Here is a 17,888-nt window from a genome sequence, read left to right as displayed (position 1 = left end):
CTTTGCCATTTGATATGGAATACATTCTTCAATAAATGTGGTTATGTTACATGTCATTTTAATGCACATTTCTCCTTTTTTTTTTTTTTTTTTTTTTGCTAATGACATTGTGTTGTGCTTAGTCGCTCAGTCTTGTCCGACTCTTTACAGCCCCATGGACTGCAGCCCGCCAGGCTCCTCTGTCCATGGGGATTCTCCAGGCAAGAATACTGGAGTGAGTTGCCATGGCCTCCTCCAGAGCATCTTTCCAACCCAGGGATCGAACCCAAGTGTCCCCCCCCCGCAGGCAGATTCTTTACCGTTTTACTCGCTGCTTATTTTATATTTATTTTAGACTATGGAAATGATGTTAGGAAAAAAGCTAATTCAAGTGATTTTCTTATTTGAGTTCAAAATGGGTTGTAAAGTGGCAGAGACAACTTTCAACATCAGCAACGCATTTGGCCCAGAAACTGCTAACAAATGTACAATGCAGTGGTGGTTCAAGAACTTTTGCCAAGGAGACGAGAGCCTTGAAGACGAGGCGGGCAGTGGCTGGCCGTTGGACGTTGACAACCACCAAGAACATCATTGAAACTGATCTTCTGGAAACTACACGAGAAATTGCCCATGAACTCAATGTTGAGCATTCGATGGTCACCAGGCATTTGAAGCAAATTGGAAAGGTGCAAAAACTTGATGATATGTGGGTGCCTCATGAGCTGATAAAAATTTTTTAAAAATGTCATTTTGGGCGGTCCTAAGATGGTGGAGGAATAGGATGGGGAGACCACTTTCTCCCCCACAAATTCATTGAAAGAACATCTGAACGCTGAGCAAATTCCACAGAACAACTTCTGGATGCTGGCAGAGGACATCAGGCACCCAGAAAGGCAGCCCATTGTCTTCAAAATGATATAGGACAAAATATAAAAGATAAAAAGAGAGACAAAAGAGGTAGGGATGGAGATCCGTCCTGGGAAAGGGAGTCTTTAAAACAGAGAGAGAGAAGTTTCCAGATACCAGGAAACACTCTCTCTGGCGGGTCTGTGGCAAGCCTTGGAATCTCAGACGACAAAATAACCGGGAGGAAAAATAAATAATTAAAATCCACCCATTGCGTGCCTAACAGCAACTCCCAGCGGAGCAGCAGCCAGACGCTGGCATCCCCCGCCAGCAAGCGGGGGAGGGACAGGGCAAGCGGGCTGCCTTGCTTAGGGTAAGGACCCAGGGCCTGAATGCCCCGAGGGCAATCTGAGGAACTAGCTTGAGATAGCAGCCCAGACTGTGGGATAGCTATCCCAGGATCACACGAAAAGCCCTAACCTAAGCCAGGCACGCTCACAGAACAAAGGCCGGAGCAGAGCTAGCTGGCTGTGGACCGGCCCATCCCCCGCCCGAGCCAGGCAGGAAAGGGCAGCCAGAGCCGGAAGGGGGCAATCGGCCCCAGAGAAGCATCCCATACCAAACTGCAAGCAGGCTTCTCTGCTAACAAAGACTCCTTGGGATTCTGGACGGTCGACATCCGCCGGGAGGGTCTCAGCCAGAGACCAGCTCCCCAGAACAGACACACGGCTCACCTGAGAAGGTGTGCCCATTGTACACCCAGAAAACCGAGAGGCTGGGACAGGGAAGGGCGTAAGCCGCAGCTTTCAACTGGGGGTGACTCCGCGCGCCAAGCACCTGGTCGCCTGAGCTGCTCGGACCTGGGACGGGCGCAAAACGCAGGCCCAACCAAGTCTGCGCCTTTGTGGAGTACCCGAGAACCTGAACCTGAGCGGCTTAGACCTGGGGAGTGCATCACACCAGGGCCCGCATCAGAGAGTTCCCGGCAGAGCAACCTAGAGTCTGAGCAGGGTAGACTGGGAAAGCACACACGCTGTGAGTGGGGGCAAACCAGTGTGGCTGAATCACTGGGAGCGCACGCCAGTGATATTTGTTCGCAGTGTTCCTCCCTCCCCACAGCATGACTGAACAAGGGAGCCTAAAAAAAAGTGACCACCACCACGCCCCTTGTGTCAGGGCGGAAATTAGACACTGAAGAGACCAGCAAAGGGAAGCTAAAATAAACAGAGGGAAGCGCTTTGGAAGTGACAGGGGCAATGCAACAGATTAAAACCCTGGAGTTAGCACCAACTACATAGGAAGGGGCCTATAGACCTTAAGAAGTACAAGCCAGGTCAAGGAACTATCTGAAAATGAACTGACCCCCCCCTGTCCGCAACAGCTCCAGAGAAAGTCTTAGATATATTTTTACTATTATCATTTTTAAAATTAAAAAAAATTTTAATTTAATTTTTTAAAATTTTAAGTCCACATTACTCCTTTAATTTTCATTTTTATAAACTATTATTTACCTTGCAAAAAAAAAAATAAAGACCCTATTTTTAAAGGAAACTTCATATACATATTTTATAATTTTTCTGACTTTGTTTTTTGTTGTTGTTGTTTGTTTTGGTTTTTTTGGTTGTTGCTTTTAATATTGTATTTTTGAGAATCTAACCTCTACTCTAGATTTTTAATCTTTCCTTTTTGGTATTTGTTATCAACTTTGTACCTTTAAGAACCCAATCTTCAGTACCCATTTTTACTTGGGAGCAGGATCACTGGCCTGACTGCTCTCTCCCTGTTTTGACTCTTTTTTCCTCCACCAGGTCGCCTCTATCTCCACCCGCCCCCTTCTCTTCTCTACCCAACTCGGTGAATCTCTTTGTGTGTTCCAGGCTGTGGAGAACACTTAGGGAACTGATTACTGGCTGGATCTGTCTCTCTCCTTTTGATTCCCCCTTTTATCCTCCTGGCCACCTCTGTCTCCTTCCTCCCTCTTCTCTTCTCTGTGTAACTCTGTGAACATCTCCGAGGGGTCCAGACTGTGGAGAGCACATAGGGAAGTGATTACTGGCTAGCTTGCTCTCTCCCCTTTTGATAGCCCCTCTGCTCCTCCTGGTCACCTCTAACTCCCTCTTCCCTCTTCTCTTCTCTTCTCCATGTACCTCTGTGTACCTCTCCGGGTGTCCCTCACTGTGGAGAAACTTCATCATTAACCTAGATGTTTTATCATTGGTGCTATATAGATGAAGAAGGCTTGAGGCTACTGTAAGAATGAGACTGAAAACCAGAAGCAGGAGGCTTAAGTCCAAATCCTGAGAATACCAGGGAACCCCTGACTCCAGGGTACATTAATCGATAGGAGCTCACCAAATGCCTCCACACCTACACTGAAACCGAGCACCACCCAAGGGCCAATAAGCTCCAGAGCAAGACATACCATGAAAATTCTCCAGCAACACAGGAACATAGCCCTGAGCCTCAATATACAGGCTGCCCAAATCACACCAAACCCACTGACATCTCAAAACTCACTACTGGACACTCCATTGCACTCCAGAGAGAAGAAATCCAGCTCCACCCGCCAGAATACAGACACAAGTGAAACGTTGACAAGCCACCCGTCCAACCCAACCCACAGTGAGGAACCTCCACAATAAAGAGGAACCACCAACTGCCAGAATACAGAAAGGCCACCCCAAACCCAGCAATCTAAACAAGATGAAAAGGCAGAGAAATACTAAGCAGGTAAAGGAACATGATAAATGCCCACCAAACCAAACAAAAGAGGAAGAGATAGGGAAACTACCTGATAAAGAATTCTGAATAATGACAGGGAAAATTATCCAAAATCTTGAAAACAAATTGGAGTTACAGATAAATAGCCTGGAGAAAAGGATCGAAAAGATGCAAGAAAAGTTTAACAAGGACCTAGAAGAAATAAGAAAGAGTCAATATATAATGAATAATGCAATAAATGAGATCAAAAACACTCTGGAGGGAACCAACAGTATAATAACAGAGGCAGAGATAGGATAAGTGAGGTAGAAGACAGAATGGTAGAAATAAATGAAACAGAGAGGAAAAAGAAAAAAGAATTAAAAGAAATGAGGACAAACTTAGAGACCTCTGGGTCAATGTTAAACACCCCAACATTCGAATCATAGGAGTCCCAGAAGAAGAAGACAAAAAGAAAGACCATGAGAAAATACTTGAGGAGATAATAGTTGAAAACTTCCCTAAAATGGGGAAGGAAATAATCACCCAAGTCCAAGAAACCCAGAGAGTCCCAAACAGGATAAATCCAAGGCGAAACACCCCAAGACACATATTAATCCAAATTAACAAAGATCAAACACAAAGAACAAATATTAAAAGCAGCAAGGGAAAAACAACAAATAACACAGAAGGGGATTCCCATTAAGGATAACAGTTGATCTTTCAATAGAAACTCTTCAGGCCAGAAGGGAATGGCAGGACATACTTAAAGTGCTGAAAGAAAATAACCTACAGCCCAGATTACTGTACCCAGCAAGGATCTCATTCAAATACGAAGGAGAAATCAAAAGCTTTACAAACAAGCAAAAGCTGAGAGAATTCAGCACCACCAAACCAGCTCTCCAACAAATGCTAAGGATATCCTCTAGACAGGAAACAGAAAGGATGTATAAACACAAACCTAAAACAATAAAGTAAATGGCAATGGGATCATACTTATCAACAATTACCTTAAATGTAAATGGGCTGAACACCCCAACCAAAAGACAAAGACTGGCTGAATGGATACAAAAACAAGACCCCTATATATGCTGTCTACAAGAGACCCACCTCGAAACAAGGGACACATACAAACTGAAAGTGAAGGGCTGGAAAAAGATATTCCATGCAAATAGAGACCAAAAGAAAGCAGCAGTAGCAATACTCATATCAGATAAAATAGACTTTAAAACAAAGGCTGTGAAAAGAGACAAAGATGGACACTACATAATGATCAAAGGATCAATCCAAGAAGAAGATATAACAATCATAAATGTATATGCACCCAACATAGGAGCACCACAATATGTAAGACAAATGCTAATAAGTATGAAAGGGGAAATTAGCAATAACACAATAATAGTAAGAGACTTTAATACCCACTCACACCTATGGATAGATCACAAAATTAACAAGGAAACACAAACTGCAAATGATACAATAGACCAGTTAGACCTAATTGATATCTATAGGACATTTCACCCCCAAACAATGAATTTCACCTTTTTCTCAAGTGCACATGGAACCTTCTCCAGGATAGATCACATCCTGGGCCATAAATCTAGCCTTGGTAAATTCAAAAAAATTGAGATCATTCCAAGCATCTTTTCTGACCACAATGCAGTAAGATTAGATGCCAATTATAGGAGAAAAACTATTAAAAATTCCAACATGTGGAGGCTGAACAACATGCTACTGAATAACTAACAAATCACAATATCAAAATATGCATAGAAACGAATGAAAATGAAAGCACAACAACCTAAAACCTATGGGGCACTGTAAAAGCAGTGCTAAAGGGAAGGTTCATAGCAATACAGGCTTACCTCAAGAAACAAGAAAAAAGTCAAATAAATAACCTAACTCTACACCTAAAGCAACTTGAAAAGGAAGAAATTATGAACCTCAGGGTTAGTAGAAGGAAAGAAATCTTAAAAATTAGGGCAGAAATAAGTGCAAAAGAAACAAAAGAGATCACAGCAAAAATCAACAAAACCAAAAGCTGGTTCTTTGAGAAGATAAATAAAATTGACAAACCTTTAGCCAGACTCGTCAAGAAACAAAGCAAGAAAATTCAAATCAACAAAATTAGAAATGAAAATGGAGAGATCACAACAGACAACAGAGAAATACAAAGGATCATAAGAGACTATTATTAGCAACTATATGCAAATAAAATGGACAACTTGAAAGAAATGGACAGATTCTTAGAAAAGTACAACTTTCCAAAATTGAACCAGGAAGAAATAGAAAATCTTAACAGATCCATCACAAGCATGGAAATTGAAACTGTAATCAGAAATCTTCCAACAAACAGAAGCCCAGGACCAGACGGCTTCACAGCTGAATTCTACCAAAAATTTAGAGAAGGCCTAACACCTATCCTACTCAAACTCTTCCAGAAAATTGCAGAGGAAGGTAAACTTCCAAACTCATTCTGTGAGGCCACCATCACCCCAATACCAAAACCTGACAAAGATGCCACAAAAAAAGAAAACTACAGGCCAATATCACTGATGAACACAGATGCAAAAATCCTTAACAAAATTCTAGCAAACAGAATCCAACAACATATTAAAAAGATCATACATCATGACCAAGTGGGCTTTATCCCAGGGATGCAACGATTCTTCAATATCCGCAAATCAGTCAATGTAATACACCACATTAACAAATTGAAAAATAAAAACCATATGATTATCTCAATAGATGCAGAGAAAGCCTTTGACAAAATTCAACATCCATTTATGATAAAAACCCTCCAGAAAGCAGGAATAGAAGGAACATACCTCAGCATAATAAAAGCTATATATGACAAACCCTCAGCAAACATTATCCTCAATGGTGAAAAATTGAAAGCATTTCCCTTAAAGTAAGGAACAAGACAAGGGTGCCCACTCTCACCACTACTATTCAACATAGTTTTGGAAGTTTTGGCCACAGCAATAAGAGCAGAAAAAGAATTAAAAGGAATCCAGATAGGAAAAGAAGAAGTGAAACTCTCACTGTTTGCAGATGACATGATCCTCTACACAGAAAACCCTAAAGACTCTACCAGAAAATTACTAGAGCTAATCAATGAATATAGTAAAGTTTACATAAGATTCAGTTCAGTTCAGTTCAGTCACTCAGTCGTGTCCGACTCTCTGCGACCCCATGAATCACAGCACGCCAGGCCTCCCTGTCCATCACCAACTCCCGAGTTTACTCAAACTCATGCCCATTGAGTCGGTGATGCCATCCAGCCATCTTATCCTCTGTCGTCCCCTTGTCCTCCTGCCCCCAATCCCTCCCAGCATCAGGGTCTTTTCCAATAAGTCAACTCTTCGCATGAGGTGGCCAAAGTACTGGAGTTTCAGCTTCAGCATCAGTCCTTCCAATGAACACCCAGGGCTGATCTCCTTCAGGAGGGACTGACTAGTTGGATCTCCTTGCAGTCCAAGGGACTCTCAAGAGTCTTCTCCAACACCATAGTTCAAAAGCATCAATTTTTCAGCGCTCAGCTTTCCTCACAGTACAACTCTCACATCCATACATGACCACTGGAAAAACCATAGCCTTGACCAGACGGACCTTTGTTGGCAAAGTAATGTCTCTGCTTTTTAATATGCTATCTAAGTTGGTCATAACTTTCCTTCCAAGGAGTAAGCATCTTTTAATTTCATGGCTGCAATCACCATCTGCAGTGATTTTGGAACCCCCCAAAATAAAGTCTGACACTGTTTCCACTGTCTCCCCATCTATTTCCCATGAAGTGATGGGATCAGATGCCATGATCTTAGTTTTCTGAAAGTTCAGCTTTAAGCCAACTTTTTCACTCTCCTTTCACTTTCATCAAGAGACTTTTTCATCAAGAGTGAAGTAAGCCAGAAAGAAAAACACCAATACAGTATACTAACGCATATATATGGAATTTAGAAAGATGGTAATGATAACCCTGTATGCGAGACAGCAAGAGAGACACAGATGTATTGAACAGTCTTTTGGACTCTGTGGGAGAGGGCGAGGGTGGGATGATATGGGAGAATGGCATTGAAACAATGCAAATTATCATATGTGAAACGAACCCCCAGTCCAGGTTCGATGCATGAGACAAGGTGCTCAGGGCTGATGCACTGGGATGACCCAGAGGGATGGAATGGGGAGGGAGGTGTGAGGGGGGTTCAGGATGGGGAACACATGTACACCCATGGAGGATTCAAGTCAATGTATGGCAAAACCAATACAATATTGTAAAGTAAAATAAATAAATAAATTAATTAAAATAAATTTTTAAAAAATGTTGTTTTGAAGTGTTGTCTTCTCTTATTCTATGCAACATCAAGAAAACATTTCTCCATTAGATTGTGATATGTGACAAAAAGTGGATTTTATATGACAGCTGGCAATGACCAGCTCAGTGGCTGGACCAAGAAGAAGCTCCAAAGCACTTGCCAAAGCCAAACTTGGACCAAAAGAAGGTCATGGTCGCCATTTAGTGGTCTGCTGCTGGTCTGATCCACTACAGCTTTCTGAATCCTGATGAAACCATTACATCTGAGAAGTATGCTCAGCAAACTGATAACTGCAATGCCTATAGCCAGCACTGATCAACAGAAAGGGCCCAATTCTTCTTCATGACAGTGCCAATTGCATATTGCACAACCAACATGTCAAAAGTTGAATAAATCGGGCTATGAAGTTTTGCCTCATCTGCCATATTCGCCTGACGCTAACCGACTACGTCTTCAAATATCTTGACAACTTTTTGCAGGGAAAAGCCTTCCACAACCAGCAGAATACAGAAAATGCTTTCCAAGAGTTCATCGACTCCTGAAGCGCAGATTTTTATGTTACAAGAATAAGCAAACTTATTTCTTGGTGGCAAAAATGTTTTGATTGTAATGGTTCCAATTTTGATTAATAAAGATGTGTTTGAGCCTACTGTGGCCCTTGAAACTAATCCAGGTGAAGTTTTTGGCTCTCTGGACCACCTACAGTCTGACAACAGTGTGCTTTTTATCACAAGCTACTCAACAATGGGCCGACAGTCAAGGTATCTGACAGACCTTCCATGCTTCCTGCCATCCACAGGCATCTGGTATTGTTGAACTCTGAAATGGGCTCCTAGATAACTGACTCAACAATATTTCCTACTCTACCTCTCTCACCTCTTCCTGGTCCATACACTTTAGGAAAATAATTAGATCACTAAATGCAACTCTCCCCAGAAAGGGATTACTTTCTCTCAGTTGCTTCCAGGGTAATGATTAGGATGAAAGGGGTAGGAAGTTATTAGGACTTTGGGGCTTCCCACGTGGTGCAGTAGTAAAGAATTCACCTGCCAATGCAGGAAATGCAAGAGAATGGTTCGATCCCTGGGTCAGGAAGATCCCTTGGAGTTGGGCATGGCAACTCCCTCCAGTATTCCTGCCTGGAAAATCACAGACAGAGGAGCCTGGAGGGCTACAGTCCATAGGATCACAAAGAGTTGGATACAACTGAGCATGTGCACACACACAGAGAGTCCTAATTAAAAATTTTAGGACTCTTCCCTGACCATTCCCAGGTAAGATGCTTTTACTTTACACCTAATGGCAACCCCAGGCCAAAACAGTTGGTTCACCCACTATTACTATGAATAATAAACAGTCCTTTGTCTCTGGTTTCTTCTTCTTTTCTTATTTCTTCTACCAGAACACCTGAAATTATGGCAGGCTAACATGTCAGCTCACAGAGCACAGTATCAGACTCTTCAGACTTCTTGACACTACGCCAGCACTGAACAGCAATCAGCGCAGATCTCTACAGAAATGAGGCCGACTTTCTCTCTCTCCTCGTGTTGTCAATCTGACAGTGACAACTCTGTTACGTGCTCTTGTGGACTCAGCAAGATTGTACAAAGGACATTTTGACAAAAAAATGAAAATGAGTAGGATCCAGGCACTACTTGTTCCTTCTGCATTACCATGCAGGGGAAGAAACCGTGTATTTTCTTTGCCACTTGCTGTCACGTTTATTGGGCCCAGGGTGTGATTACCCATGGGAGAATGTGCCTCTTAAGCACCTTTCCTCAGTGGCCACACAATGTGTACAACAAAGAACCTAATTACAGTGAAGATTGTATGCAGCACAACTCAGGGTGGCCTAATTAAACCTCGTGTCATGGCTGACAGCTGTGAATTTGTTTAAAGAATTTGTTGTGAAAGCTCCTCTGATGTTTACCATTGGTACTCAGACTTCATGCAGTGAGATACTCACACTGGAGGGTTAATGCTAGCTCTCACTCTGTGTATGGATGTGTGTGTGTGTGCACATGGACTGCCTTTCAGAACCTTTTAATACATCAAATCAAGGCAGAGGGAGAGAGCTCTCCTCTCATTTACTGAGAAAGGTTTCTGCACTTATTATAAAGCACAACGTCAAGAGGCCTTTCTTTATACTACTCGATGTGTAACAATTCTGACACGCAGTGCTTCGCGTGTTTTCACACATGTGTGACAGCTGCTAACTCATGGAAACCTTGAGGCTTTCCTCAAGGCTTAGGGGCCTGGGTTGAAGATAACTCAAAGACAGACCTGAGAATGGTCATGGACAACTGGATGATGATACACCATTGCTGCTGGGGAATCTGTTGATGCTTCAGTAAACATTCATTAGGTACTGAATGAGACACGAAGAATACACAGATGTCAAAATGTTTGCTTAAATGTTTGGTGTAAAGCTGTCAGTCTATGGGAGGCAACCATGAATAGGTCTGTAAACCAATAATTACTCTACATATAAGATATATAAGATGTTAAATGGGGGCTTCCCTGGTGGCTCAGTGGTAAAGAATCCACCTGCCAAAGCAGGAGACACAGGTTCAGTCCCTGATCCGGGAAGATCTCACATGCCAAGGAGCAACGAAACCCCTTCGCCACTGCATTGAGACTGTGCTCTGGAACCCGGGAGCTGGAACTGCTGAAGCACGCATGCCCTAGAGCTTGTGCTACACAGCAAGAAAAGCCCCTGCAATAAGAAGCCCATGCACTGCAACTATACAGCAGCTCCCACTTGCCACAGCCAGAGAAAAGCCTGCGCAGCAATGAAGACCCAGCACAGCCAAAAATAAATAAATATAAATAAAATTTTAAAAAAAATTTAAGATGTTACATGGGAATACAGAGGAGAAAATGATTAATTGTGCCTGGGATTAAAAAAGAAAATTGAGAGTAGAAAGTGGTTTTGGGGTCTACTACTACATTGGGGACTGGTGCATACAGCCCTGCATTCTCTGCTCTGTGAGGCTCAGACACTACAGAGGTGCAGACAGAAAGGTAAGCTTTGGAGCCACATAGCTCTGGGTTTGAACTTTAGCTTGATGATTAACAACCAGTTATCAGTTACATGATTGAGTAAGGAATTTATTAACCTCTGTCAAACCAGGTTTCTTTATTGTTAAAATAGGAATGGCGTTTAACACTCTGACATAAATTGTAGCAATGTTTTCTTTGAGCAGTCTCCTAAGGCAAAACAAATAAAAGCAAAAATAAGCACGTGGGACCTAATGAAATTTAAAAGCTTTTGCACAACAAAGGAAATTCATTAAAAAAATGAAAAAACCTGGGGGATGGGAGAAAGATATTTGCAAATGATGCTACCAACAAGAACTTAATATTCCAAATATATAGACAGTGCATACAGTACAATATTGAAAATACAAACAACCCTATTTAAAAAATGGGCAGAAGACCTAAACAGACATTTTTCCAAAGAAGACATACAAATGCCCAACACACACATGAAGGGAAGCTTGACATCACAAATTATTACAGAAATGCAAATCAAAGCTAATTGAGATAGCTCCTCACACTGGTCAGAATGGCCATCATTGAAGAGCCTACAAATAATAACTGCTGGAGAGGGTGTGAAGAAAAGAGAGTCCTACACCGTTGGAGGGAATGTAAACTGGTGCAGCCACTATGGAGAACAGTATAGAGATTCCTTAAAATCCTAAAAACAGAGCTATAACACAATCCAGCAATCCTAGGCCTGGGTATATATCTGGAAAAAAACAAAAACTGTCATTAAAAAAGATAAATGCACACCAGTTGTTATAGCGGCACCACTGACAATAGACAAGACACACAAACAATCCAAGTGCCCATCAAGAGATCACTGGATTAAGAAGATGTAGCATATATATATTAATATATACATACACAATGGAATATTACTCAGCCATAAAAAAGACAGCAACATGGATGAACACAGAGAATATTATGCTTAGTGAAGCAACTCAGAGAAAGATAAATAAGGTATCACTTATATTTTGAATCTAAAAAATAATACAAATAGATGTATATACAAAACAGAAACAGACTCAGAGACATGGAAAAAGAGAGGAAAGGAAAAGAAAAAGAAAAGGAAAGAGAGGGAGGAGAAGGAAGGGAGGGACAAATTAAAGAGTATGGGATATAATATTGTTTATATGTGGAATCTAAAAAAAAGTACAAATGAATTTATTTACAAAATAGAAACCGTTACATACACAACAAACTTACGGTCATCAGCGGGTAAGCTAGGAGAGTGAAATTGCCACATACATACCGTGCAGGGCTGTGCTTAGTCGCTCGTTGTGCCCAACTCTTTGCGACCCCCGGGACTGTAGTCCGCCAGGCTTCTCTGTCCATGCGGATTCTGCAGGCAGGAGTACTGGAGTGGGTTGCCACGCCCTCCTCGCCATATACACACTACTATATATAAAATAGATAACCAATAAGGACCTATTATATAGCATAGGAAACTCTACTCAATACTCTGTAATGATCTATATGGGAAAAGAATCTGACAAAGAGTGGATATATGTGTGTGTGTGTATACATAAATTACATATATATATTACATATATGTATTCACTTCGCTGTATACCTGAAACTAACATAATATTGTAAATCAACTATATCCCAATAAAAATTAAAAAACAGTTTTAAAAATATGAGATTAACAGATACAAACCACTACACATAAAATTAAATAAACAAAGATTTACTGAAGAGCACTAGGAACTAGAATCATTATCTTGTAATAACTTTTAATGGAATATAATGTGAAGAATATAACTGAATCACTTTGCTGTACATCTGAAACTATACAGTATTGTAAATTAGCTACACTTCAATAATTTAAAAAAAAATGATGGTATCACTGCATTGAATTATCAGAAGCAGAGGAAATAACCAACCTAAAGTGTCTACATGGCAGATGCTCCATAGATGCTACTGTCCCTACCCTCCCACCTTTCACTCCAATCCTATACTGAGAAATGCAGAAAAGCCAAATTACCAGCTTCCTGGGAATGATCATTCTTTCAGGGATTCACGGCAGATTTCAGAGTATGTTGGAATTTGAAAGCCAAATAATTTAGTACATATAGGAAAGGGAGAAACTAACAACATTTTTTGCTGGTTGCTTAACATATGCTCTCTTTTTTAAGTCTCAAAAAAACCCTCTAAGGGAGCTTCTGTTTCTTCCATGTTGAAGAGTATTTCCTTACCTAATGTAATATCAGTATTACTTAATTCACTTTGTGTGCATTAAAGCTTCATAATCTTGATACAGGCTTTTTAAAAAAAATTAGTAAGGTTCCAAATTAAGGTACCCTGTAACCAGATGACAACAGTTGGCTGCAGCCACCCGGTCTAGATGCAGGAATAAGGGCTTGTGTGGAAACATGCTCCATTGATATAGAACTTGGTGTATTTTCCATTTGTGTGTCATCTATACATACTTCTTCACTTGGAATCATTAATTCAAAATGTAAAGTTTCTTTAAAATAACTGGTAAAGAAAACAAGCCTATTTTATTTTTCAGATTCTTTTTTTTAATCAGTTTATCATAATTTTATACAGAGTTCATGACTGGAATGTTCCTTTATTACTCACCCTAAATCTCAGCTGGGGGTCAGAACTCTCCCAAGGCTTGGGTATAGCCCTAGGGCTTTGGAGTAGATGGAGTAGATTCGTATCTAAATATAGTTTTTCTCATTTGGTTATGCTTTCTTCCTATTCCAGACAAGAGGGCACTGATCAGCCTAAAGACATATGCTTTCTCTGATTTCCCTGATTTCTCTGCTGCAAACACTTCTTTTGGCTTCCCCAAAGCTCCCCATTTACTGAAGGTATGGGATATAAGCGGTTCTAACCAAAACGCCCTAGAATACAGAAGAGCTCTCAGAAGAAAAAAGTTTCTTTCGCTCATGTGATACAGATTGAAGGCGAGCGTTGAGGCCAGGCAGAGGGCTGTCCCATGAGGTCATTCAAGGAAGTCTGTCCTTGCAGCTGGTGCTGTTCCATGCACTGGGGTGACATTCTCACACTCTGGGGTCACGCCCTGCTGAGCCACGTCTGAGTTTCAGCCCAAGGGAAGAGCCAAGAGTTTACCAAGGGGCCGTGTCCTTGAGATAATCTAGGCTGAGCACACATTACTTCATTTCCCAATGGTCTAAATGGTCAAGGTCCCTCCCAGTAACAAGGAAAACTGGGATATGTAGTTGACAACCCAACAGACATGTGTCTAACTAGAACTCAGGGAGGTCATAACAAAAGTAGAAGAGAAAGGATACCGCGAGATGACAGCAATCTCAGCCACACTCGGACAAAAGTTCAAACAGAAGAGCGCTTTTTTTGTTGTTGTTGTTCCAACCAGGAGGTTGTTGTTCAGTTGTTAAATCATGTCTGACTCTTTGTGACCCCATGGACTGCAGCACACCAGGATTCCTTGTCCTTCACCATCTCCCAGAGTTTGCTTAAACTCATGTCCACTGAGCCGTGATGCCATTGAACCATCTCATCTTCTGTCGGCCCCTTCTCCTCCTGTTTTCAATCTTTCCTAGCACCAGGATCTTTTCCAATGAGTTGGCTCTTTGCATCAGCACCAAAAATGGGCACTTCACTCTCAGCATGAGACCTTCCAATGAATATTCAGGGATGATTTCCTTTAGGATGGACTGGTTTGACTTCCTTGCTGTCCAAGGGACTCTCAAGAGTCTTCTCCAGCACCACAGTTTGAAAGCATCAATTCTTTGGTGCTCAGCCTTCTTTATGGTCCAACTCTCACATCCGTATATGACTACTGGAAAAACCATAGCTTTGACTACACATGCCTTTGTTGGCAAAGTGATGTCTCTGCTTTTGAATATGCTGTCTACGTTTGCCATCGCTTTTCTTTCAAATAGCAAGAGTCTCTTAATTTCATGGTCATTGTCCACAGTGATTTTGGAACCCAGGAATATCTGTCATTCTCCCATTTGAAGCTTTTAGTATCTCTCCTCCACTATTATCCTTAGGCAGCAACTTCTAGCTGCATCCTCAACAGCACCTGGCCACCACTTCTGCCTCCCCCAAATTAACTGTTAACCCAGAAGCCAGCAGGGTCTTTCTCAAATGTAAATGAGGCAACATCACTTCTCTAGTTAGAACTTACCATAAACCTCTCGTTGCAACAGAGAATAACATCTAAATGCTGTACTGTGGCCTGGAAGGCTGCCCTACTGGCTTCAGCTTACATCTCTTCCTTCTCGGTACTCCGCCAACTTTTGTTGTTTTCCCCGAACAAACCAAGCTTGCTCTCATCTTGGGTCTTTCCCTTCCACTGTTCCTTCTGCTCAAGTTCATATTTTCACAAAGCCTCTCCTTCTAATATTTAGCTTCAACACAAACATGACCTTTTCAGTCACATTTGGGTTGAAGGCCATCAGTTGAGGGCTTCCACAAACCCTCAGCTAAAGCAGCCCCACCCTCCTAGTCACTATCTGTGATATTACCCCCAAATGTTCTTCATAACATATGTCTTGGACACTATGATTTATTGTCTGTTTACATGGTTATAGCATATAAGCTCCTGGAGACAGAATACTGTCTTGTTCACTACTGGATCCAGAGCTCCTACTGGGCAGCTATGAACACATCGCAGGTACTCTGTGAATATGTGAAGCTGATGGGCTTGGGTTTTGTAAAACAGCAAAGGGATCTAACAGCTATTAGCACACGACCTTGAACATGACAGGTATTCATTACTTATTGAATGAATAGGTACAAACTCCAGTGAATCAGAGACAAAGAAGGCCATTTGAAAAGGCTTTACATAAACATTTTGTGTTTAATTAGCAATTTTCTGAATATTAAAGAAATCAATAATCTTTGTAAAAAATACAGATGAGTATAAAGAGAACTCATACTCATACATACTATTGAAAGAAAACCATCATCAACATCTTGGTAAACACACATATAGACTTTTTTCCCCTGTGTATGTGCAAATGCACACAATATTTTAAAATTGGTATCATACATAGCATGCAATTTAAATAGAAAACTTCACAAGTATACTCTCCAAGAAATCATGCTTATTTTAAAGCATGAAGATGAATATTAGGATACATTAGACTGTGGTGTACTTACTGATTTCAGATGGTGATTATAGAAAATAGAGAATAAGATTTGCATGGGCACATTTTTCACTAGTCAAACTCATGTCCCATGTTAGGGGTTCTCTGCAGAGAAGGGAAAAAAGAATTCTTAGAAAATCTTGTCAAGCCTGAGATGCTGCTTATTCTTATGTAGGTCTAACTTTCCTTCCTTTCTACAGAAAAGCATTGATTGCTTGTCTTTGAAGGTTCCTCTGTCCATGGGATTCTCCAGGCAAGAATAATGGAGTGGGTTGCCAGTTCATTCTCCAGGGGATCTTCCCAAGACAGGGATCGAACCTGGGTCTCCCACATTGCAGGCAGATTCTTTACCTGAGTCTGAGTCGCCAGGGAAGCCCTTCCTAGCAAACGATGATGACAGTGGGAATTCCTGGCAGTGAGAGCTCAGTGCTTCCACTGCCAGGGGCCCAGGTTCAATCCCTGGTTGAGGATCTGAGATCTGGCAAGCCTTGGCACAGCCAAAAACAGTAAGTTTTTTGTTTTTTTTTTTTAAGATGATTTGTATCACTGGAAGAAAACTATCAAGACCTAATATTTTTATCTTTATCATCAACTTATGTATAATACAAACTCCCATGGTGGAACTGCTATCAAAATATCAGGACTGGTGTCTTCCCTGGAGGTGAGAGGAAGCAACTAGATTTGGAAATCTGGTGTACAAACATATATGAATATACAAATGACATATATAATCCATATCCACCCATCCTCCCATGAACATATGTAGTTGGCATAGATTGGAGCAGCCCTCATTTTCAACAAAAGAATCTGAAATGAAGTATTTGGGTGCAGTTTAAAAAATGACAGAATGACCTCTGTTTGTTTCCAAGGCAAACCATTCAACATCACAGTAATCCAAGTATATGCCCCAACCGCTAATTCCAAAGAAGCTGAAGTTGAATGGTTCCATGAAGACCTATAAGATCTCCTAGAACTAACACCAAAAAAAAAAAAAAAAAAAGATGTCCTATTCATCATAGAGAACTGGAATGCAAAAGCGGGAAGTCAAGAGATATCTGGCAAGTTGGGCCTTTGCATACAAAATGAAGCAGGGTAAAGGCTAACAAAGTTTTGCCACAGGAACACACTGGTCATAGCAAACACCCTCTTCCAACAACACAAGAGACAACTTTACACATGGACATCACCAAATGGTCAAAACACTGAAACCAGATTGATTACATTCTTTGCAGCTGAAGATGAAGAAGCTCTATACATTGAGCAAAAACAAGACCTGGAGCTGACTGTGGCTCAGATCATTAGCTCATTATTGCAAAATTCAGGCTCAAACTGAAGAAAGTGGGGAAAACCACTAGACCAATGACCTAAATTAAATCCCTTATGATTATATAGTGGAGATGACAAATAGATTCAAGGGACTAGATCTGGTAGACAGAGTGACTGAAGAACTATGGACAGAGGTTCCTAACATTGTACAGGAGGTGGTGAACAAAACCATCCCCAAGAAAAAGAAATGCAGGAAGGCAAAGTGGTTGTCTGAGGAGGCCTTACAAATAGTTGAGAAAAGAAGAGAAGTGAAAGGCAAAGAAGAAAGGGAAAGATATACCCAGCTAAATGGAGAGTTCCAGAGGATAGCAAGGGCACATAAGAAAGCCATCTTACGTGAACAGTGCAAAGAAGTGAAAGAAAACAATAGAATGGGAAAGACTAAAGATCCCTTTAAGAAAACGAGAAATACCAAAGAACATTTCATGCAAAGATGGGCACAATAAAGGACAAAAGTGGCAAGGACCTAACAGAAGCAGAAGAGATTAAGAAGAGGTGGCAAGAATATACAGAAGAAATGTACAAAAAAGCTCTTTTAATGACCCAGATAACCATGATGGTGTGGTCACTCATCAAGAGCAAGACATCC

The 17,888-nt window shown here is 41.2% G+C and overlaps 1 pseudogene; it reads left to right on the top strand.

Annotated features, from left to right (window-relative positions):
- The first annotated feature begins 272 nt into the window (after window positions 1-272).
- Window positions 273-8,467, top strand: LOC139037983 (histone-lysine N-methyltransferase SETMAR-like; annotated as a pseudogene).
- The last annotated feature ends 9,421 nt before the right edge of the window (window positions 8,468-17,888 follow it).

This window comes from Odocoileus virginianus, chromosome 13 (assembly GCF_023699985.2).
Source record: "Odocoileus virginianus isolate 20LAN1187 ecotype Illinois chromosome 13, Ovbor_1.2, whole genome shotgun sequence".
In the NCBI taxonomy this organism is placed as follows: Eukaryota; Metazoa; Chordata; class Mammalia; order Artiodactyla; family Cervidae; genus Odocoileus; species Odocoileus virginianus.
This window is presented reverse-complemented; position numbering and strand designations above follow the sequence as displayed.